Source organism: Cololabis saira, chromosome 22, assembly GCF_033807715.1.
Source record: "Cololabis saira isolate AMF1-May2022 chromosome 22, fColSai1.1, whole genome shotgun sequence".
NCBI lineage: Eukaryota > Metazoa > Chordata > Actinopteri > Beloniformes > Belonidae > Cololabis > Cololabis saira.
In genome coordinates this window covers 24,182,802-24,208,982 of record NC_084608.1, presented here as the reverse complement: position 1 = coordinate 24,208,982, position 26,181 = coordinate 24,182,802, and positions in this window count along the sequence as shown.

The following is a 26,181-nucleotide window of genomic DNA, read 5'->3' as shown; positions in this document are numbered from 1 at the left end:
TGCCCTCCTCAAAAACAAGTCTGTCTGCAAAAAGCAATATAAATAGAGTTTGAAACTGTCTACTATGGCTCATGTTTCATTTCACCATAGTGAGTCTCTCAGGTTGCCGGGGGGAAAGTGCTGACACTGTGTGACTTTGCCATCTGCTCTGTGTCCTGTGAGATCCCTCGTTTGTTCATACATAGGCTGTTTGGCTGCAGTAAATCTGTAGGATGCAATGATATACAGTACTTCTGCATTGACCTCTAATGATTTATTTTAAACTGTTTGGGGGAAGGGAAAAAAATTCCATAAGTGTTAAGGGTTATGAGAAAATAAAGGACATATTTTTCAGTCTTTTTTTAAAAGGAGAGAAGTATAGATATAGTGCTGTAACACCAGTTTTGCTTGCTTCAGCTCCGAAGGGAAAATATTTTGGCAAAATGATGAGTCAAAAGGTGAAAAACGAAATGGATTAAGTCTGTTTTTACTTTAAGAATGAAGAACCTGATGAGAACAACCAAAACTGAAAGCACTTGAAATGCCTCAAGCAAATTGAGGCTACGCTCGGCTCTAAATGGTCTGATACTGAGACGCCTTTCAGAAGCTACTTTATATCAGGGTAACTTATCATTTTGCTTTACTATAGCTGTTTGAGAACACTTAAGATGCGGAATAATAAACCAAAAGTATCCCACGTCTTTCAAAATCTTAACTGTTAAGGTGAGCCACACACACATAGCCTACTTTTCTGTCGACAGCAAGGGACAAAATCGTTCAAAAAAGTTTTTGGAGCTGTTGTAAATGCAGAGGTTTGTGGAAAAAAGCAGTTTATCGACCACTCTGAGATGTTTTCAAAAGTCAAGCAGTCTCCACTTACCCAGTTAAAATGGTCAACTTTACTGCAAAAATAAACATATTAACAGTCCGGTCCTAAAATCTGTTAACTAATCATCGTAGTTTGTAACCAATACAACTGTACAAAAGGGTGAATATTTATTAATATCATTGGTCAAAATTATGTAAAAACAGAAATGCATGTTAAATTAGAAATGGTAGTCGTTAATGGATAGCTGTTAGTACATAGCATTTTGAATTTGCTGGATTGAGAAATTAATAAAGACATAATGGGAGGATTTTTTAGCTTTTCATTCTACCTACAGACCATTGTGAACAGCTCTGGATTGAAGGATGCCAGGACCTAGCTCAACTGGGCAGGAGGCAGCTATCCTCCCCCACAACCAAATGCTACTACTTGAGCTAACTGGTCGCTTTACAGGGCTGGATCCAAGCACCTCCTGCAGAGCCACCTTTTAGCTTGGCACGTACCCTTTCAACATTACTAAGTCTGCCTGAAATTCCATTGGAAGCAAGCTCTTAAGGCCTGTGGATCCCCCGGTCATGGTCAGTGAGCTGACTGACACCTTTCAAGAACCCTAGCGGTGTTACAGTATGTCGGTGCTCCACCAGTCTTCGTTTCAGAACTGGTCGTAGTCAATTCAAATGTTGTTTTGGTAGTGACATACTTTTTATAACTCAGATGTGTGCCTGAATAACATCTATATAAGCTATGCAAAGCTTGAAAACAAAATTAACACCCTTACTTGTGGTTAGCTTGTTAGCCTTATAATCACTGATGTCTATGTGCAAGTTATTTCAGATGAAATGGTTGTTAAACAGTTTCTACAAAACTGTTTAATAGAAATTAAATATTTCGCGCCCAATGGAATTAGTGGCGATGCTGATGATCTGTCATGTTTGGATTACTTGAATATTTGTTTGATTAAAATTAATTTACTTTATGTTTGTTTTACACAATGTTTTACACAAACATGCACACACATGTATGCATACGTGTATACTAAATTCCCTGCAACAAAGATTCTTGAAACAGAAGCATTTAGTGTATCCAGCCATAGTATTTAATCCGGGTTACACTTCAAAACACTAAAGCTACAAAAAAAGGAGATCAGATCAGAAAATTGGACCTCCAATAATCAGAAAAAGAAATGGTATTGTTGTGGAAAATCTGCTATGACTGTCAGATGAGAAGTAAAAAGTCAAAAGCTGTCCTCAGAATTTTTATCAAATGCTTAAGAAGGAGTATAGATCTCAGCCTGGGATTTGGACAGGGGCGTATTTAATAATTTTGAGGCCTTGTGCCCAAGCTGATGTGATGCAAGTTATCCAATCAAAAAGTGTATAGTATGTGTGATCGACTCATGCTGAGTGATATATGCATGCAAAACTACTGTCTGTTATCTGGAGAAATAGTTGCTTGATTGGTTCTTATGGCAATATACTTTCTAAGCTATTGGGGGAACTCTTACTTAGTTTGAGTGTATTTTCTGCAGTCTGACATAAAAAAAGGACCAAGAAGTATGCGGTTGGAGCAGTTAATTTGCAGAAGAATTATCTGTCAACAGGGTACTACTATGCATGTCTTTAAGAGCAGTTAACTGTTAATTTTCATTCACAGTATTTATGTGTAGTATAAAATACATGATAAAAGGGACAGATCACTATAGCTCATAATAATGTACCGATGCAGCCATATGATATATTGATTTTCAGCCACATTAATACTAACCTAATGTTTTTAAGACAGAAAAGCTACCTTATCACAGCCCTTTAAGATTCTGTTTTTGCCTATTTACATCAAAGACTACATTCTTCCTACATGGACTGCCAAAAGAAGAAGAAAAACTTGTGGGAGCAAATTAGATTAGAGAAATAAACCCAAACATGCTACCTAACTAAGAGCTAGCTTAGCACAAACAATAGAAACAGAGCTATTGTAAAACATTTTATAGTATGTATAAGAATGTACGTATAAGAATTCCCATTCACGTATGTGAGCCTTCTCAGTCACATTTGACACTGACACAACTTGTTGTTATTTCAACTGATTGCAACAAAATATTTAGGTTATAGTTACATAATAAATACGCATTTAAAGTAAATGGGATTTTCTCCCCGGAAGAATATTGGAACTGCTGTTTAATATAGTAAATCATCAATGTTAGGGGAGTAGAAGTAGTTTAGAAGTAGAAGTAGTAGTAGAAACATTTTTGCTGAAGTGTGCACTGTGCTTGGCGGATAGAGAACAGAGCAGGAGACAGATGTCCACAAACCACATTCATGTAAGGGATCAGTTGCTAGGTGACAGGAAAGCTTTCTTTGAAGTGGTTAGCAGCTATAATTTTTTTTCAAGTTTCCAACATGTATGCACACTGTACTGAATCTTTCTTCCACCTGCTGTGAAAAGCCCTGGCTGTAGATGTATTGATGAGAAGGAGACGAGCTGCAGAAAAGCAGGTAGTGAGGGTCCACTATATCCTCAAACACAGATAGGATTTGGGAGAGTTTAGGCTTGTTCTAGGTAAAATTTACCGTCATTCAAATAAAGAGTAAACAGGCTTGCTTGAATATTAGTGTGGTCAGAATAAGAATCAGAACTTTGTCACTATACCTACAATGAAATTTATGGCAATTCAACCATGTGCTAAAATAGATAAGAACAATAAAATACAAATAGATATGTACCTATTTAAAAAAGCAAAGACAGCAGCAGTAAAAGTATTCAAAAATAACAACAATATACTGCACATGCAGGTAGTGTGTGGAAGGATGATATGTGCTCATCAGTGTCCATTTATTATTGCATCATTGATAGGTGTTGTTTTTCAGTGAGGTGGTTCTGGCTTTTAATGTCCGATACCTGTGGCCTGGTGCTGAAACAGGTTTATGCTGGGTGGCATGTGTCCTTCAAGATGCTGTGAGGTTTTTGTAGCAGCAAGACCTGTACAGTTCCTCTGAGGGGACGGAACAGCCAATGATCTCCTGTGAGGTGCTGACGACCCTCTGCAATACTGTCTGTCCTTTCCTGTGAAGTGCAACCCTAGATCCAGAGGCAGGTATAGTGAGGGAGGCCTGGACAGTGGCCTGGACTAATGACAAATTGTCAGTAAAAACCCCTGGTAGTTGGTCTGCACAGACCTTCAGCACCCTACCTGCAACTCCATCAGGTCCTGCCACTTTCCTGGGGTTCACTGACCACATGATCTGGCAACAGCGGTGCCACAGGGATCGGTGCTTGGCCCTCTTTTCTTTTCACTATACACCTTCTCACTAGGTAAAATCATCACTGCTAATTTCTCTCCACAGGCTTCCAGTTGCAGTGTGCATCAAGTTCAAAGTTCTGCTTCTGGCTTACCAAACAATTACCCAAACAGCTCCTGCCTACCTTACCTTACCTGATTCTTCAGGTAACGCAACATGGCATGAAATCAGTAGCCAGACTCTTTTTCTCTAGTGTTCCCCGAAGGTGGAATGACCTACCAAACCTTTTCTGATCCATAGGGTCGGTACCTACTTTTAAGAGCAAGCTGAAGACCCAGCTTTTTAAGGACCATTTCTGCATTTAGTTAACTTCTCGCCTCATCAGAATGAGTTAGATGATTTGTCCAGCTCTTTGTATGATTCAGCACTGAGAAAGCTGCATGCACCTATGCTAAGATGATATTATGATGGTGAATTTATGACCTACTTTTGCTGAATAAAGGGACTGTTGTAGGGTGGGAAGGGAACAAAAAAAAAATCCTCTAGCACTAGCATGGCAGCACCTGTGCCACCTGCACCAGTGGGCTGCTAGTGGGCACTGGCGGTTATTGTTAATGGCCATGCTTAGGAGCTCAAAGTGGTTCATCTCTTCCCGGGGACCAGACCCAAGCCCACCTCTGTAACCACTAGGCTACCACTTCCCTTTCTTAACAGCATCTTGACTTCACAGGCCATCCAGGGTTTCTGGTTGGAATATACCCGGATGTGCTTCTCTGTGGTGACAGTATCTGTACAGTGTTTTACGTAGAAGAGTACAGGTGTTGGGTACTCTTAAAGTTCAGGAGATTTGAAGATCCTCCAGTGCGTGTTGGCAAAACAGTCTTGTAGCTGTGAAGAGGCATCATCAGCCCATATTTTGACAGTTTTTGTGGTGGGGTGTTTTCTTTTACCACCACAATTTTGGCAGTTAAAATTAGTGGGACTCCCATAACCATCCATAACTAAATATCTACCGTATGGTCTTTGCGAAAACCCAACAACATGTGAGGAAAAAAAAACATTCATCAAAAATACAGTTTTACTCTGAAAACAACCTTATATGTTGTATAAATAAAGACAATATCATGAGATAGATAATCAAATTAACCAACCCAAGCCTGTTTGAGCGTTTCAGTAGCAGAAGACAAACTTAGATACATATCTGATGTGACCACAGCTAGTCCATGGGGCACAATTAAGTACAAATAACAACTAAAGACAGCTGCATCAGCATCACAGTGGGTGAAGCCAACTCTTTGTTGATGTCCTTATAAAGTGTATTTTCACCCCCCAAGCACCCTGGATTTCTTTCTCTCTCGTTTTTATTTGTAATATAATCATTTGTGGTCCTGAAAAGGACAGCTCCAAATTTTAAAGTTCTGTGATGTTCTAAAAAAGTAAAAGGGCTTTGGTTAACATCTCAAATAATAATTTTCAAAGTTTCCAGGATATATTCCCTCTCTTGTCTGAAGACAGGTGGAATTGCTCCAGGGCTTCCACAACTGTGGTCAGGACAAAGTGGGCCTAGAAAGTGAATGGATGGATGGACTAAAAGTCATGTCAGTGTTCGACCTTTCTACATATGTCTGCACTCAGTGGCTTTAGAAGTCAACACATCATAAATTATAAATATTTAATGCCAAAATAAGTTTTGTGCTTGGAAGTGATTTGAATGCACACACATCATACATGGAAGAGAAGACCAGCTCCCTGATGTGCTGCTGACGCAGTGCTAGCGTGACTTGACCAGTGTGGTCTACAGATTCCAGTTTGTCAGTTGTTTACCTCATGATTCTTTAATCTAACCCCACTCAGACCACTTAAGTCCAAAAGGCGAATCCATTCTTCTGTCCTGCCCTTTGTAAGTGCAGTGAGAGACATGCAGATATTTTGCCTGCTTGGTCCGTAATGACAAACTTCGATCTAAGTCTGCTGACGTTGCAACATGGGGACTAAGTGCTCTTGTATCCATGACTGCTGTCACCCAGTGGATTATCGTTTCATGTATCATTTATTATCTACAATTTCACTTTATTGCTATGCGTTTCACATTTCTGAGGAAATTGTGTGCTTCAGGATGGGACCATCATTGATTGAATAACTTGCTGTGACCAGCATAGGTGAATATGGTCAGACTTGGTAAATTATTATGACTATTCCCTGTTCATCCCGTGTTTCCACACCTCTCTCTCATATGAAAAACATTTGTAATACCAATTAAATCATATTGTAGTCAGTAAGTATGCAATCTAATCTGAACCACCCCTTTGAGGCAGGAATTACAGAGGTGTGACGCCACTATCTTTTCTTCAGAGCGTCAAGGGTGGATGTCATGGAGACAAATAATAGAAGTGAGAGCGGGGGAGAACAGAAGAGAGCCTAAACACAGCATTGATTGCTGTGAGTCTCCGAGTGGTTTTGATAACATTTCAATAAATATTGAAATGAGCACGACTCTCTGAGGGCAGTCTAGTGCATCTGGATTGACAAGAAGGTGGAGAGAAGTTTCTGTGAAGCAACAGTGACTGTGTTGGTAACTGAAAGAAGTGTCTTTTGGCACGAGCACCTTGGGTGACATGAAATGCAAATTCTCACAGCTCAAGCAAAAGTGGCTATGGAAATGCTTTAACAAGACAGACTGATGCTCATAGAGGCAGAAGGTAGCCTCTTAACGCACAGTGACCACACAGCATCCAATTCAAACCTGCCCTGGGCAACTTTCCTTCACTCCTGACCATTCCCTGTCAACAGGCTGTTGTCCGGATGCTTATCTCCTGCCTCACATTGTGCACACAGCTCTGCCCATTCAGCCGCCTTGACATCCCTTAAGTCATTGTCAGTTACTGAAGCATGAACCTCTCTAAGCACCCCATGGTTAGATATAAACCACACACAGTCACTGCAAACCCATGGATCTGTGATGCCGCACTGGACACTTCGTTGTACATGTGTCTGTGCATCACATCTCTCTTTCCCTCTTTCTTTCTCTTTCTCTGTGGTGTGACTGATTTGCAGGTTGGCTGCCATCCATGACCGCATTCTGCTTTAGCTCTGATTAAATAGCTTTGCTAATGGCTTGAGACGCTGACACTGATTAAAATGTTTTTTCCCTGCAAATCGAAGATTTCTTTTAAGACAACAATTATTCATAGCTTGTAGAAAGAAGCCAACAAATACTTTAGATAAACGATGAGGAAAAAACTTGTTACATGTTAGGCACAATATGTGGTAGAGTGGGCGGAGTTGGTTGCATTTCAGTTAGGAGGTTGTTATATCACATAGCGCTGTTCTCAAGCCATGAGGGTTGTATGAGGAAAGGCATCCAACAGAAACATGCAAAACATGAAACTCTACTGTGGTAACCTATAAAACGGGACAATATAAGTTGCTTGGTTCTGGTCTTGTGAGTTCAAGGAATACCAGGAATCTTTAGGTAATAGCATAAATAACCTTAACCTTAGCTCAGTTACCACAAGTTAGCTATTTTGAGGCGGGTTTTCACTAGAAGGAGAGGATCCGAAATATTGACTCCCTTCCAATTTTCCAATCCAGACTCAAGACTCACCTGTTTGAGATTGCATATCCATTGTTGTTTTATCTGTTTGTTGTAATGTGTCCTTGGGTTTTATGAAAGGCGCTTATAAATAAAATGTATTATTATTACCATCTGCCCCATCACACGCCAAAGTGTCCTTGGGAAGGACACTGAACACCGTGTTTCTTTCTTGTCCCAGCTACTGAGGAGTTAACAAGGCAGTGTTCTTACAGTGTTGGTCCAAAGCCCCGAGGGTTGTGTTAGGGAGGGGATCCAATGTAAAATCTTTGTCAGATCAATATGTGGTTGGTGGAAAATCAACTGCAGCAATCCTTAAAAAGGAAAGAAGCTCAAAGTCATAGGCAAAGCATTTTTTTTTGTTAATGGAATGCCATGAGTCTATAGGGGATACAAATTATAACATAGCAATTATTTAAAGAGGTTTAGAAGTGCAAGGATTGGAGTTCTCAGATCTTGAATATTAGCGCTGAATTTATTGTGACAAAACCACCCAAGAAATCTGGTTATTTTACCGATTTCTTTTAAATATCAGTAGTTGTATTCCTTTCCAATTTTTTTAAATATCCGGATTAGACTGTACTTTCCAGATTTAATGATGGGATGAGAAATCCAATAATAATCACTCTTTTCTAATCTCCTCTAAGGAGTAGTATGCTTCTGGCAAAAATATCACAACATGCAGCTCCAAAAAATGATTTTCCTAAGAACTGTTCCTTGTAAGTATTGAGAGTCAGTATAATGGATAAAAATATCACAACATGCAGCTCCAAAAAATGATTTTCCTAAGAACTGTTCCTTGTAAGTATTGAGAGTCAGTATAATGGATTCAGGTTTCATCTTATTAAAATGATAAAAAAATAAACCCAATCACTTCCTTTATTTTGGTCGTACCAACTCATCTTTGAAAAGTCGAACAAGACTCATGACAACAGGAGTCTTGTTATTACCTCGTTGGACATTTGAACACAATGTACTTAGGACATAAACCTGCCCATAAGTAGAGGACTGATTTGATATAAAGAAAGCAGAGTTCAGATGTTACAGGAGCATTAAATATAAAGCAGCATTTAATATAAAAAAGAAAATAACAATGTTTTTCTTAAAGCAAAACAAAGGAATTTATCAAATATTTACCTCATGGCGTCCCCTACAGAAGTGACTGTTGTGTCACTTTTACAGAGATTCCTCTTTCTCCTTCTTAGCAAGTTTTGTTTTTCTTCCAGCATTACTTTCTCAAGTTCCTCCACCATGAGGTGGGATGCGGTTTTGTGAAAAAAACAAATTTTCCGTTCTTTGAAATTAGTAATAATGTTGTTGACATGTTAAAATGCATTAATAAACTTAAATTTCCCCAAAACTGAGACTTTTCGATACACCGCTGACCCAATCTGCATTTTGGTCTAGACTGGTCGAAAGTGAGCCTTGAGGAAAACTACAAAACTATGTGTTCTTTACTTGCCCTGCTTCTACCCTGTAATGTTTTTCTTAGAAATATATGAAGGACATCAAAACTGATCATCATTGAAAAATGTTCTCTTTGCAAGTTCATGAATCAGGGAATGACAGTAGAGGTAGCAAACAAGCAGGGTCAATCATGACAGCTTGTTTATGAAGGGTTTTTTGTGCTCTTTTTAAATACATAACTCACTATAAGACACATCAGATTTTAAGGTAAAGTCAGCTGGTTAAAATCTCCCTGCAGATTCTGTCTTTGTTTTTTTTACCCCACTGGTAAATGTATTTTTGCTTAAAATAATTATTTATTGTTTGGCTGGATTTATGTAATATTAAGTATATTTCTAGATGACTTGTTTTTGCAGTGTGTGAATTGCAATATACAATATTTATGCTAACGCTAACGCTAGTATAGATTTGTCTCCATGAGATCATTTGTATTTTCATTACCTTAAATTAGCAAATTATATTCACAGACCTTGCTACCAGGTCCCCCTCCCCCTCTCCTCTGCCATATACATTGTTGCAATCAAACAATCTGGGATCGATTGCAAGCATTTGCAAAAAGTAAGTTGAGTTCTGTACTTTTCTGAAAGAAATAAAATCTGAAATGAAAGTTGAAAAATCTGAATTGAAAATAAGATTTAAAAAAAATCACACACACACACACACACACACACACACACACACACACACACACACACACACACACACACACACACACACACACACACACACACACACACACACACACACACACACACACACACACACACACACACACACACACGCAGGTCACTGCCCCTCCCTCTCTGCTGTGCTTCAGCTGTGCATGCTTAACTTCTCTGTGGGGAGATGTGATGGTGGATTCTTTCAGGTCAGTCACACTGAGCCATGTTCATCAGCATGAACAGCTTTTGCCCCTCATGGAGAGACATATGCTCTAATAATAGATTATCTGGGTGACTGTAATCTTGTAGGCAATCATGTAGATAATAAAGTTTTAAAAAGTTAAATGTTGTGAATAACTGGTCTGTAGTATCCTGTAGTATCTTAAATGCATAATAATGAGTTCACATTAAGATTTCAAAACATGATTTTATCCTTGGTTGTTGTCTGGTTGTTTCATCTTGCATTGCATGATTGTTTTCAATGCAGCTTAATGTTTTGTTTCATAGTATCACATCCTAAATTGAAAAAGAAAATCTCTACTTTATATAAAGTTCAATCTATGACAAAGTATTGCACAGCATTTCATAGGTTCTGTATATTTTTATAGGTATATTAAATCCCCCCCTGTTGCCCTTGGTTCCTCAGTTTTACACTGAGATGTTTCTGCAGCTGCTTTCACACAGCAATGGTGCTATAAAGATGTACATTCTACTTCCATTCCCCAGCTGTGCATTTACAGTGATCCCAGGAAGGTGCAATATTAGCTCCCTAGCGTGTGCTTTCACAAAGCATTATGGCATCCTGCAGTCTAAAGACGGCCCTTTCCTCTGCTCCTCCACAGCAGGAACAAGACGGCAAGTTTGCTTCAGCTGGTGGAGACTCTCCTCCAGGTTGCTAAGCAGGTCAGCAGTTCTCTGCGTAGCTGATGCCCCAGGTCGAGTGACAAAGATTAAACATGGTCTGTTCAGGTAGTCTCTGCATTTCCAGCCATCATGGTTAAAACTCTGGTGGTGTTGTTGTTTTTTTTGGGGGGAGGGTGGAGGGTTGTGACTAAACTGCACTGTCAGACAGCCCACAGGGCCATGTCTCAACGTCCCCATAACGGACCGATTTCATCCTCTCTAAAGAGTTTGCAGCCTTCCTCGCGGACACGTTACACCTTTCCACAATGTCAATTCCTACAGTACTCATGTCGCCCTCCCTTGCAGCTTTGTCGTATCTCCCGATCCCATGTAGCTGTGGGAGGAAATGTTACGCTATTCCACCCCCTGTGCCTTTCACACAGCAGAACGGGTTAGAGACCCGGCGCTACAGGGGCAGAACGAACCACCTGCGTGAACAGGGCTTTTCTATGCCTCTGCCACTGGTTAATTTACATTTGTAAGACTGCTGACAGAAATCTTTGTTGTTGTAAAACTCAATTATAAAATGATTGTGTATGTGTTAAAAATACCAAAACAAGCATTTTCCTGGAGTATCTTCTGGTTGTCTCGAGAAATGTTGCTGAAAAGATTAAATGAAGAAGAGATACAACACCTTAAGAGGTATAATGGAGAAATTTGGAGAGAACCAGGAGATGTACGCCTTTAAATATTCTTTATGAATGGATAAACGTATCTGGTTAGTAGCTTTAGCTGCAGACAGCTTTTCTCATTCTCAGCACAAATGAACTAAAACATGCTTTTATTTTAATGTGGGTTAATTGCACTTAATTCAGTTGGTCAGAATCCCTCATGATATTTTGCTTCTGAGTGCCAAACATCAAAAGTGATGCATGCTAATGATTTAAGACGGCCAAATATTATATGTACGTGGTGTCGTCATATTTCACTGCGCTTACAGTGCACTGAAGCAGCTGCAGACATTTCATATTAAAGAACTGGGAACCTTAAGAGTTCATCGAGGAAAGATGTGGCACTCCATGAGTCATCGTTGTTTTCCAGCAACATTTTGTGACTTGACCCTTCCCTGACTCTGCCTAATGTCGAAACAATATAGAGAGATGGGCCATAGGAGTCGCTGCAATCACGCCTCACTGACAACAACGGGCCATAACTTTACCAAATGGCCAGCCATTTGGACCAGCGGGGAAAAGCTAACTTGGGAGCTATATTTAATCTCAGAAATAGTTTGCTGCTCTGGAGAACATCACAGATTGCTCATGAATTCAGCGAAGTGCAGCCCAAAGCTTTACTGGCTGGAAACACATGCAAAAATCTTGCAGATAAGGAAATATTTTGTCTGGGATAATGGGATTATGGGGGCAAACACAGCCTGGCAGGGTAGGATAAACATTTAATTTTGAGACTCGCAGGTCTGGTGTGGCAGGTTAATCTACCTTTGTGTGAAGTTCAACTTGAGGATCAAGCTTTAGAGAACTTTATTTCTCCTCTGTAGTCCTTGTGATTCACTGAGGCATTGGATGTAAACAAACTGAACATGACGTATTACAGCGCATCAGTGCACAGCAGAGGACACTTGCTTTTACCTTGCACCTGCCTAATGGTTGTCATGTCATCCTTCTTTCCTTAATGTTTTATTTTACCTTTGCTTGTAAGTTGTGAGGAGGACTCACACATAACTGTGTACTCAGATGGCCTCAGGACACTCCCTGAGTGCTGGGATTCCTGTGCACCCACGGAGGTCCTGCGCTCGATGCATATCCTCTAAGCCTGTGGAAAATTACAAACACACACACACACACAAGGTCACAGTGGAGCCGAGCCAGCCTCCCACAGAGCCCATCTGATCCAGTCTGAAATGCAGCAATTACCTCCCTCTGTGTGCCTCCATGTGTGGCTGCAGCTTTTTCATTATTTATTTGAACAAATAGGATTACGGTTGGACTGCGGTGGATTGATTGTGACGAAGGATGAGAGGAGAGCTGGGTTGCCGCCGCCCGGGTTTGCCGAGCCACTCTCTGCTGTGTTAAGCACACGGCTGATCTGCCGTCCTGGTCTCAGCGACTTCTCCACTTTTCCCGGACAGTGAAGCGTCGCTGTGTTGACGTATGCCATTTTGCTCTGCTGCGTTCTTCCCATTGATTGATGGGGAAATGTGTTGGCTGGTTTGCGAATTCCACTTCTGGGGAAATATATGTTTATAGGACCATAAAAAGCACCTACTTGTCACATCCTCTGAGGCACAGCACTCACATTTGACAGCCCGTTCACGTCCTGAGTAATGGGTGCTTCTTCTTTTTTTGGTGTTCTTCAACAGATTGTCACTCACAACAAAGGCTCTTTTAATTAAATTGAAAACGAATTTCCATCTAAATGAGGAGGTAAAAAAAAAGGCATGACAGAAGTTTCAAATCTCTCAAATACATTTTATTTTTCAAATAATTTTAGAAGAGAAAGGGGAGACATGAACACAAAAATATAAATATGTTTGCTTCAGCATATTTGCAGAATATCCATCCCTGCCAGATAGTAAGTGTAGGGGATAATAGGTAATTATGTTAACGCCAATGTAAGGTCAGACTGTAGCCATGCACAATGTCATGTATCTAGTTTCAATGGTATTAGGTTAACAGAGCCAATAAAAAAAAATATTAATGGCAGTGCTTTGGGAAACATTACCACTGACGATAATTTCATTCATTTGGACTGTGTGGTCTCTAATGGCTGATAGCTCATCCCAGATGGAATTTGACCCAGCAGCTCCACCGAAAAAATATACCCTCTGACGTGATGAAGCTCCTGGTGTCTAAAGTGGACTTATCTGCTTTTGGAGACTGATTGAAAGGATTTTTTATTTTACCCGAAGGAAACCATTGAGAAATGTGATAGATAGCTCAGCCCCTCTATTTTCTTGATGGCGATATTTGTCCTGATTAAGATAAATGTGCTCTCCCTGCCTAACCATGCAAGTGCTTACTGCTGGTGCCCTCACTCTGAGAATCTGGATTAAGAAAACAAAACTAAAAAAAGACACATTTTTCTCTGTCTGCTCTTTGGGTTGAAGCTGGTGGTACAAATCAAACAATCGTTAACAGAACTACCCAGATGCACTTAACCTTTTGTTTTGCCTCGTATCCCCCTGTACTGGGTCTGTCTAACATGATACAAACACCATTATTTTTGAGCATGAAGATGCCACCAAATGTGACTAAATAGATGGTGTTTTCTTGTGGTTCACTTCTTTTGAATAACATCAATATTCCTGACTTATTATTATTGGGCCCTTTATAGTGGCAAAAAAAGTATAGTAACCCCTTCTAAATTGTTTTCTTTCTGCATAAATCTAATCTTTATCTAAGTCAAAGTCAAAGTCAAAAGAATAATAATAATAGACTAACATAATTTATTCAAGCTGATAATGAACATAGAACTATAATGTGCTGGAGGTAAAACAGGTTGAACCCACTTACCTCTACAAAAGCTTATTGGAGTCGGTATATTGTACACATGGAGCCCAGTTATGAAATGAGTTTGGAAATGTGGTTTAGAGAGTTGCTTTGATTAGCCGTGTTTCCATCAGCAGGGGTAGCGAGTAAAACCGAGGCTGGACTTCTAACAGGGCCAGTTCCATTTGCAGTGAAGGTGCCGGTAGGATCCACTGACTTAGTAAACTATCAGTTCATAACACGTGGTGTTAGCACTGTGCCACTGTTGCTGTTTTCTAATTTCGCCAGTAAAATAAAAGAGAAGAAAATGTAATTGCTAATTTAAATAGAAATGAACAAAAACAAACTAGTATGACATGATCAGTACTGAAGGGCTGAGATCGTTGCTGCATTTAGGTTTTCTTTATTTAGACACTGCAAAGGTGGGGAAAAATAAGAAAATATGAGTTGTATTCCTATATGCCGTATGCCTATTGCAAATCAGCACCGCCCAGCAGTTTTTGAGGAACCTAACCCTCAGAATGCATGTGTTTAGGTTTTGTACTCTTGTAGGTTTCCCCAAAAACTGTTGTTGTGGGGGTGTTCTTAAAAATTGAAACCGCCATTGATCTTTTAGGGCCCATGAAACTGCTAATTACGTATTGATAAGGCAAGCCCTCTGAGGAGCTGAGGGCCTTCGCTCTGGCTTGGGTCATTTTCCTGAGCCTTAGCCCCTTGCAAAGGTTAATTTGATATTCATGAGAAGCATCTGCTGATGTGAAAAATCACAAAAGAGGAAATATTGCAAGACGTATGGATCAGTTGTTGATCGGCATAAGGTTTTAAAGTGTTGAGGCATTCATCATTCCACATTTAAATAAATTGTCCACCAGACCCCCCACAAATGTGAGTTAGCTGAAGAAGCTTAAAATAAAGTACTTCTTGAAGTCAGTGCAGCAAAAAAGAGGTTTGACCATCTTTTAACCCCAAAGGTTTGCACTCTTTTTCATCAGCACTGGGCAATCATTTATAATTATTTGCTTTCTCAGTTGAAGTACATTGCAAATTTCTATAGTTCTGACCAATTAATGGCAGAAAACCATTTTCAAGGAGATAACATTCTACTGCTTGTCACCACATTCAAGGGAAATAAGACATACTGTATTTATTGACATAGCAGAAGTCATTTACAGTATATCACTTCAGAAGTATTTCAACGTACTTTGTGTAAAATACAAGATGCATTGAAATAGGTGAATGTAAAAATGACGGATTTAGCTGGACATATAGAAATCTTCCTCGAGCATCAAGTTTAAAGAGGTGAGTTTATTTCTGAATTCTCTGAAATGCCTTTTATCCAAAGAATTTTCAGTTTGGCCTTATGGGGTGGTTATTGACTGAATTTGAAGGTGTTTCTGACGTGGAAGTTTAAAAAAACACATTTTAGAGCTGAAGGGGTTAATATACTGAATGAGTAACCACCCATGAGTCTGTGCAACATCTGATTTTGTAGACATTTGAGACAAAACAAGAAAAAAATGCTCTTGTGCAACTATCCATGCATGGATGTGGGTTCTGCCTGCATGCTGTCCTATACGCTCCAGCTGATGCTCATTAGTCAAATCAGTAGTATAAAAAACAGGAGGACAACTTTATCAAACAAGAGGTGCCTGACCTCAAAACAGGAGGTCCAAGAAATGGAACAGCTTAATGAATGAAAACATGCATTTTATGGAAGGGTTCAATAGGTTTGCTAGAGGTGAAAACGGGGAAGATTTTAATTTTCAAAGATTGATATTGTTAATGATCCTGCAAGTCTTTGGAAACTTTTAGCCCTGCTAGGGTTTCCACAGAGACAGTAAGGTGGTTCCCCTCTTTTATCTAGATTATAAATGATTTCTAAACATTTAGTCTGGTAATCTATGTACTGTTCCTCTAGTGCTACTCGGCTGACGACTTGGGTTTTGAATAAAACGTCTCAACAGTTACTGTATGCAGTTTTTAGCAAAAGTTTTTTCCCCGTATTGAAAAGATGTGATGTCTCTGGAGAATGTAAAGACATTTATGCTGCTTGAAACATAGGTCTAAATAGGTACACAAGGAGTTTGTATACCCACTTCAGATGGGTTTTTTCCCCGGACCAAGTCCCAAGAGGCTCTGAGCTCTAAACAACCTCTTCAGCTGTGCACGTCTATTGACATACAATCAAGCCGTAACAGGAGATATTAGTACTTGAACTATGTTCATACTGCTTTTCGAAAATCCAATTTTAGCTTATCTCCTCTGCATCCAATCTACCTTACTGACCACCGAAGTACTGTGAATAATTAGATCCAACCTGCATGCCCTTGCTGACATTCCCTTACTCCTGTGATCACTATGGTAACTTATACATGTAGAATATATGTATGGAGGCTGGGGTTTTGTAGTTTTAAATGGTTATGTGGACCTATGGTACACAATTTTTAAGAATTACAAGAACCCCCTCGGAGATGGAGGGTGCTTCTGTGTATTACTTTGTTTCTGCCAGCATGTTCATACAGTGGAGGGGATGACGTTACTTATGTCACATTCTGGATGACAAAAGATCATTTGAAATACTTTTTTAATGGTTATACCTTTCAGATTTAGATGCATCGGAACAAATCTGGTTGGAATCGCACTTGAATCCACCCCTATATGTGGATTGATTCCATTTTTTTTTTTTTGGGGGGGGGGGGTTCCTATTGTCACAAAACCAATTCAATACAATGTGGACATGCTAAAAATTTGATCTGGGCTGGCAGTGTGACCACAGCAATATGTCAAAACTCAAAGTTGAGCCTAGTTGAAACAGGAAAACATATAATATACCTGTACATTTGTTTACAATGACAAAATGTAGCACCATGATCAGTGGTCAGAAGTGTACAACGCACCCCAAGTCTAGTACGCCTTATTATACCCCTTGACCTTTTTACTTTTTGATGTGTTCTGTTATGGTTATCAAATACTGCCAGTACAATAACATTCACTCCAGCTTTAGCTGTTCTTTGTGTTTTATGCTAATTAACCCTGTTTAGCACACTTGCATATTACATCTGGTAGTGTAACATTAAACCAGAATGTTAGGATTACCATTATGAGTGTATAAGCACATGTGTTTGTACATTTCTGTACTTAGGAACAGCTGCACAGAGCTCACACATTCACTATGTGATGAAGGCCATTTCCCTAAATACCAAATATTTGCATTTCCAGGCTATGTAGGCAGAAAACTCTGCTATAGCTTAAATAACAGGCCAACCTCTTCCCATCTGTGACTTGTCCGTTTCTTGTCACTGAAAGTCCATTCTTTAATGCTTTAGAGTCAAAGATTCTTGAATTGACTCTGGGTTGTAAAATGGTTTAATTAGCCTGAGCTGAAGCAGCCTTCAAAGCAGAGAGCATGGTAATGTTTCAGAAGAGGTTAACACATTAAAAACATCAAATGACCTATGTGACATTTTTATGTAACAAAATGCAGTGATGCAAAAAATTTTAATTATGTGAAATACTTGAAAATTTCTTGGCATTGGATTCAAACGAGATGTATTCCACTAGTTTCTGTAACACACAGCAAATGTGGATAAGAAGTTGGCATATAAACCGCTCAGACATTCCTTTTTAGATTTATTATTTTCTTTGGGTATGCAACGTGGAAGGCTTCATTTTCCACGGCCCTAAATTATTTGATTTTAAACATTTTCGAGTATTTTTTAATTTTACGATATTATTTATTCAGTTTCCTTTTGGAGAAAAAAGCATGGGCATCGATTCAGCGTTCAGTGTTCAGTCATGTCTAAACATCTGACTGGAACTGTAAACAATAAGTTTAAATCCTGTTGGTTAATGTTGAAATGTAAACGTCTAACTAAGAATCCCGAAGATAACTAGAGTCTTGAAGGAGTTCATAGCAATCCTGCAGCCTCACCGCATCCATTTTAATACTTTTTCCAACTTTTTCCCTCACTCACTGTGGTCAGGGCAGCTCAATCAGGGGAGCATTTTGACACACGATACGATGTTACTCTGCTGAGTGATGCACAACTGAAGCTGCCAATCAAGAGGCAGGACCCTGAAACTAATCAATCCAGACAGACCATGATGTGATTTTTTTTTTTCTCTCTCTCTCTCTTTCTCTCTCTCTCTCTCTCTCTCTCTCTCTCTCTCTCTCTCTCTCTCTCTCTCTCTCTCTCTCCTTCTCAGGGTTTGAGCAGACCGACAGCCTGTTTGATGGTTGGGTTCACACAGTTCCTGCAGCCTGTGTAAATCCCAAATCTATTAAAACTCATGCAAATGTCTCTTTTTGAAATGCTGCCTAGCTGCAGTTGCAGTTTTCATACAAATTAGAAGTAAAAGATATGAGGGGACTGTTATTAACCTAAGAACATAGCTTTGTATTTGAATAGGAGCAGACAATATTGGTTTGGTGAAAACGTGCCTTCGTATAAAAAGCTGCATCTGGATTAATATCATTAATATAAGGTGAAAGGTGAAATTTTACGTATATTGTGTTTGTGTAACTTGCATTGTGCTAGCTGCGATGCATTTCTTTTAACTGATATATTTTAAAGATATGATGGATAGGAATAAAATGTATTGCGCATTGATTTCCTTAATTAGATCCCGAGCCCTGACAGTGCGAAGGCCCTATTGTATCTGTAGGAATTGTTCCTCTTCTCGTTTTTGTTTTTATTTTTCCGACAAAATGAGGGCCTTTTTGCCCCCCTAAACGTGCTCCAAAAGTCACAAAATTTTGCACGTAAGCCAGGCCTGGCGAATAATTGGATATTTAATGGTTTGCATTAATGGGCATGGCCAAATGGCTCAACAGCGACCCCTAGAAAACTTTGTGGAAGGAAGTCGGCCATTTTGAATTATTTTTATTATTCCGCACGCTTTTTCGTCCGTTAATGCGGCCCAAACCGCAACGTGCACCCATGCATGGCATACATCGTTAGATGCGTCTCCATCGTGCCTCGATGGGCATTACTTTTCTCAGTCAAAAGTGTTACGGCGGCAACGCTAGATGCCAAAAAGCAAAAAAAAAAAGGCGAAAATTCGGACGCTTATTGCTCGGCCGAATCATGCTACTTATTAGGGTTTTTGCTATATTTAAAGGGGACATATTATGGCATTTAATGTATATTTTAAACAGGCCTTGAATGTCTTAAAAACAATCTAAAGCTTGTTTTTTCTACATAAATCAGAAATCCAGCCTGTGGGCCCTGTCACTAGTTTTACCGCTTCTAACCCCTTTTTCTGTGCTTCATTTTAGGGGAGGGGAGGCTATGATAATGAGGCTCTGCGCTGATTGGCTCCCTGAATGACGTGTAGGAGGGGAGGAGAATAAACCTTGCTCCGGCCAGAGCAGCCACCTGCGTCGTACACAAACTGTGTCCCATGCGAGAAGCTTCTGCGACAAAATAAAATCCATTGCTTTATTTTTTTTGTATTGGACTGTCCTAACTGGCCGCGAGTTTAACAGTTTCAGTATGGACAGAGAGCGTCCGATGTCACGCAGCTCGATAGTCGGACGCTCTCATTCAGTTACACCCTGTAAATGGATCTTAAAGCCTGATTTACGGTTCTGCGTTAAATCGACGCGTACCCTACGCCGTAGGCTCTGCGTTGGTGTAACGCGGAACCATAAATCAGCCTTTAGTCACCTCGTCTTCACACAGTAAGAATTCTCATCATTTCTTATGTTACAAGACAGATGAATCATGTTAACTGTTAATAAATTACAACATTGAATTTTCACAAATGGCAACTTTATTGTTAAAAAAATAAAATATGAGTTGTATATAAATAACATTTATGCACTATTTCAGCCGGATCTGCCCGGCGGATGCTGCGCGCTGGCCCTGCAACCCCACGGCGGGCGCCCGGCGCATGGCTCCGGGGCGCAACGCCCGTTACCGGGGATCAAACCGACAAATTTCGCTGAAAATCTCGGGGGGGGGAAGCTGATCCAGCCTGGGACGTACCCCAGAAATCCCTGCTCCCAAAGCGGCCGGGAACCTGGAGAATTTAGTCAGACGGACCCCGCTTTGGGAACCAGGAAGTAGGCTGGAGCAGCGCGCATCACCGCGGCTTCAACCGGGGAATCTGACAGTTTCCGACTGGCCGGGACCGGAGGAACCCACCTGGACTGGTAGCAGGGGCTCCCGGGGACCGACCAGCGGGATTTGAGCCGGATCTGCCCGGGGGATGCTGCGCGCTGGCCCCGCAACCCCACGGCGGGCGCCCGGCGCACAGATCGGCTCCGGGGCGAATCCTCTGCGCATCGTCGGTTACCGGGGATCAAACCGACAGATTTGGCTGAAAATCTCGGAGGGTGAAGCTGATCCGACCTGGGACGGACCCCCGAGGACCCAGCTCCCAAACCACCTGGGAACCTGGATGATTTAACCCGGATCCGCTCCGCCGCGGCGCCGCGTCCGACTGGCTCAAGGAAGGACCGCTCGAGCCGGCGGAGAGAGCTGGTTGTGGGCGTGGTTTCAGCAGCGGAGGCCGAACCTCTGCGCCTCGGGTGACGTCACCCTAGGCGCAGATTCTAATCGGCTCAAAAAAAAAAACACGTGACACCGGGGGATACTGTAAGGCGGGGGTAAGAGACCTTGCAGAAATTCATGGGATTTTGTCTCCCCTGTGCTGGCAGGGTGAGGGGAGACCACTTTATATATGTTAAAACAAGAAAAAACGTGTTTTTCATAATATGTCCCCTTTAACTTTCAATTTGAAAAAAAATTCAATTTTATTTTGGATGCTTGTTGCTAGGCAACAGTTTATCGTACGGACATCATTACAGTCTCATCATGCCAGCTATTACGGTTTTTGAGATATTCAACTATGCTCATTTCGATGCGAAAAATTTGATATTTAATGGTTTGCATTAATGGGCATGGCCTAATGGCTCAACAGCGCCCCCTTGAAAACTTTGTGCCTCAAGCCCCACCATACGGTTTGACATACATGCATGAAAATCGGTACACACCTGTATCATGTCGCAATTTAAAGAAAAGTCTCCTGGCGCTATGGCCGAAACCGAACAGGAAGTCGGACATTTTGAATTAATCGTGTAATTTTGGCGCAATTTAAGCCATTTTTACGTGTCGTACTTTAACGAACTCCTCCTTGCAGGATCGTCCGTTCAACATAAAACTTGCTCAGGAGACACAAAAGACGTTAACAATGAAAGTTTTCGTGAAATGGCGTGGCCGTGGCGTCGCGTCAAACTTCAACGTTAAACAGGAAGTGACAGGTCAATATTTGATAGATCCTATTTTCTGCCATAATTTTTGAAAGGTTTGACATAAAGACTCGTGGGTGGTGTCATCGGACTCGGTTTTGAGTCCTTGACCACAATTGGTGCAAATTGCCCCTTCTTCTGATTAGTCAATATTTGATAGATCCTATTCTCTGCCATAACTTTTGAACGGGTTGTGATAAAGACATGTGGGTGGTGTCATCGGACTCTGTATTGAGTACTTTACCTTCTTTGGCCTGAATTAGCCCCGCCCCTTCTTCTGATTGGTCAATATTTCATAGTCCCTATTTTCTGCTATAACTTTTGAATGGTGTTGACATAGAGAGTCGTGGGTGGTGTCATCGGACTCGGTTTTGAGTACTTGATCTTCATTGACCTGAATTAGCCCCGCCCCTTCTTCTGATTGGTCGATATTTGATAGATCCTATTTTCTGCCATAACTTTTGAATGGTTTGACATGAAGAGTCATGGGTGGTGTCATCGGACTTAGTTTTGACTCCTTGAGCTTGATTGTCGAAAATTGCACGTGTGAGGGCCCGTTCATTTAATTATGGGCATGCCAAGTAGTGGCATGACCATATTGCAATTGTCCAGAATGGTTAGCATTTTGCTACTGCGTACCAGCGGGTGTACAGCATGACCCCGCTCTGATATGGAAAAAAAAATCCCCCAAAAATAAAACACGCCCGAAAAAAACGAGAAAAAACATGAAAATTAAGGCAATATAATAGGATACAGAAAAGGTTTCCCTTTTCTTATTATTCTGCACGCTTTTTTTGTCCATTAATGCGGCCCGAACCGCAACGTGCACCTATGCATGGCATACATCGATAGATGCGTCTCCATCGTGCCTCGATGGGCATTACTTTTCTCAGTCAAAAGTGTTACCGTGGCAACGCTAGATGCCAAAAAGCAAAAACAAAGCCGACAATTCGGACGCTTATTGCTTGGCCGAACTTTATCGTAGAGACATCGTTCAAATTTAGAAACATTCGGCCCGATTGGCACTAAAGGACTGTACAACCTCATCATGCTAATTATTTCGTTTTTTGCGATGTTTAACTTTCAATTTAAAAAAAAAAATTCCACTATTTTGGACGCTTGTTGCTAGGCAACGGTTTATCGTACAGACATCATACAACATTGAATAACCCGGGACGCGTTGTACTACAACCTATTTTAGGCTCATCATGCTAGCTATTAAGCTTTTTGAGATATTTAACTATTCTAATTTTCAAGTTAATGGAAATTTGGACGCTTGTTGCTCAGCAACACGATATCGCAGCGAAATCGATCCAAAGTTAAAAGACTCGGGACGATGTGGACTATAACATACTCAGGTTTCATTTGGCTGTTGTTTACAACTTTTGAGATATTGAAGCCAAATTGTCCCATTCTATCCTATGGAGCTTGTTACCATTGCAACAAAACCTATGCATTTTTATGGGGGAGAATATGAATAAATCATCTGTAAATGTGGCCCAAGCGCAACGTGCATCCAGGCCTTGGTTTGGTTTATTGGCCATTATTAATAACCCCAAACATGGCCAGAACCACCTCCGACACAACCAAAACCACCCTAGACACAACCAAAACCACCTTAAACACAACCAGTACCACCCCAAACAAAAGCAGCAGTAGGGGACGAATGGGCAGTAGGGCATGCCCATTTCAAAATTTCCTGAAATGTTCTAGTTGTACAGTAGGTTATTATTGTTCACTGATCAGAGAGTCTGTGTGGTTTGTATTTCTGAGTGGTATGTTTGATGTGCAATTGCTTTGATATATTGTATTTCAACAAGGCTTTCAGTAATTATATCCCTTATTTTTCTCCCCTCTTTGTCCTTTTGGCTGTATATGCAAATTTATATTGGGGTTTTCTGTAAATGTCTCTCACTGTGTGTTATGCGCTCCCTCCCCCCTCCTTGTCCTTGTCTTCCGTCAGGTGCTCCCCATCAGGCGATTGTCTGGCCCCGCCTGTATTTAAGAGGGATGGGAGGAGCAGGCGCTCTCTCTCAGACCAGGCAGCCTCACCTTGGTGCTAGTGTTGTTCCTGTGTTTCTGTTGTTTTAGATGTGTCCCTTTTTTTATCAAACCGTGATACAAGGAGCTTGGTCATCAACAGAACTATCCAGACTTTGATGACAAGGTGGTGACGACCGTTAATTAGAATCAGGTGTGTTGATGCAGGGAAACAACTAAAACATGCAGGATTGCGGCCCTCGAGGACCGACTTTGGACACCCCTGGCTTTGAGGATGGGGGTCTGTTAGTTTGGTTTTCTTTCCTCGGTTTTTGTTTTGTGTGGTTAGGTTCCTGTTCTTGTTAGGTTAAGGAGGGATTTTTTTTTCTTTATATATATATATATACATATATATATATATATATATATACATATATATACGCACGCAACTTAACTCGAGTGTGGTGTCCTTTTAGTTATGTTCTGGTTAGAGTTGGGCCGAGTGTTCCAACTTGTGATCGTAACACTGTAGCACTATGTACCTGTAAAGAAATGTGCTATAGAAATACAATTGTCATTGGAGTAATCTGTTAGTATAAACAAGCTACAATTCAATTGAGGGGAAAAATATCCAGAATTGTATTAATCATATTCCAATCAAATTCTCATGTTTCATTTTTGAGGAAAATCAGACAAAGTAATAGTGTTTCTGTTCTTCACTCACATCTGACTTTTCAAAACACAAATTTTTTTGAAGAGTAAACATGTGTTGACAGCTTCCATCACAGGTAGACGTAAGTTTCATGTGGGAAGGGGGAAAACCCATGCTTCCCCACAAATAGCACCTCTGGCCTCATCTGGATTAGCCCATGTACTGCCTTAAGCAGTTTGGTCTTTTTCGGTCCCCATGTTTTCTGTGATCAATGCACACTGGGGCTTTCCCGTTTTTAGCCCACATGGGTTGGACCTTTCAGGGCAATCTGTACTGTTCAGCACCCCTTGTGGGTTTTCTGTGGGTAACCTAAAGGTGATCCTGCGCTTGAAAAACCAACCAAGACCTGAAGGTGATCCCAAAGGAGGCCTCAAGGAATTTGACCATTATGGACCTTTATCGGGACTTGCTTTTCTTCTCAAAGTAAGACCACATGTATCCCAAAATAGCATATTTGCTGTGTGATGGAGAATCTCAATAGTCTTATCTACAGATGAAGATTTAGCAAAGATGCAATGCAGCAGCTTCTAGAAGCACATCTCGAGTTCATGTATTTTCCCCTCGCTTTAATTTTCTAGCACGCATCTATCACACAGATCAAACCGTTCCATTAACTTAAGGCAACTGTGTGCATGTTATGTACTGCCTAGGTTCCACCACAGGAACTTTCGGTACGGAATATATATTTTTGAACATACCTAAGGAAAATTCTCCCTGTACCATGAAAGTAAATCAGTTTCAGTGTAGCATCAAGGATTCCATAACTACATCACAGGGGAATAAAATTTGTCAGGCTCCAAGTATTTGTGGCCAAGGCATGTGAGGAAGATAGTTCTGGTTTTCAGTGATTATAATCGATTATAGCGGCTACTTTAAGAGATGAGTGACTTTCAGACTTCAGTAATATCACACACATAAGTGTTTCTTCAGCAGTATTGAAAGGGTGCTGTTGATTGCAAACTTATTTTTCCTCTCCTGATGAGCTTTGACAACAGTGGACAACATATTTTAAATTTGTTGGTTTGGTTGTTTGAGCCTCTCTAATGGTGATCCACAGGTGGCTCATTCTTTTATATATCAAGTATTTTCTTGAAGTTCTTTTCTGAACTTCTCTCAGGTGATTATTTGTATCAAACTTATCTGCCACATGAAATTCAGCTGGGGCTTCACTGAATATTTCTAATGGGTTGAGTGCTTGCACCATTTATGTCTTTTTTACCCATCTCATGCTCAAGCTTGATGCCTGATGGTGAAATACCTTCATTTAAGTCTTCCATTTCATGGATTTGGAAATAATTTTCTGCTATTGCTTACCTCTTGAAAGCATTGACCCAATGAACTCACATTCGAAGCTCTTAACTACATTCAACTGCAGCATTACTTGAGTGTTCTCCACACTTAAAGTTATTGTAATTCTGGCTGTTCAATGCCTTGCAAAACATCATTGTATTTTACTGTCTTCTGCATTACCGTGTCCCACTGGACTGGATCAGTTAAATTTGTTCCATAAAAGCTTACATAACAGATATTGCTCTTTCTTGTCTCGGCAGACTAATTTAGCAGAGTTGTTGCAGATTTCAAGGTTTCAAGAAGGATCCAGGTATCTGAAGAGATTAAGGAATTATATTTGGGGGGTTTTTTTTGTTCCCCTTTGCCTTTTTTACTGCATAGCTTGATGTTTTTTTTATAACATGTTGGATTTTCATGTTTTATGATCAGTGTGTCTGGGTCCGTGGTGTTTTTTTCCTTTAGGATTCTTTGTCGGTTCCTGTCCCTGGTGTGCGTGGCGGGTGGTGGTGACCTGATCACACACTACATTCACCTGTGACTTAACTCCAGCCTGTGAATATCGTATCTCCATGATACCAGCAGGACCACATCACCTGCAAAATGCAGAGATAAAAAGCCATGACATTTGATCAGTTCAGTGAGAAATTGCTGGAACCAGTTGTGTTTAAGTGAAACACCCAGTCAAGAGAAGGGCTACTCTCCACTTCTGCCACCAACTTCCTCCAAGCATTAAAGGAGGATCCTCATAAAACCGATCTCAAGTGTCATCCCCCACAACTTACTGGCCAATGCAACCACTCCAAAATGCAAGTCTTAGTTTTTGTTTTTTCTCC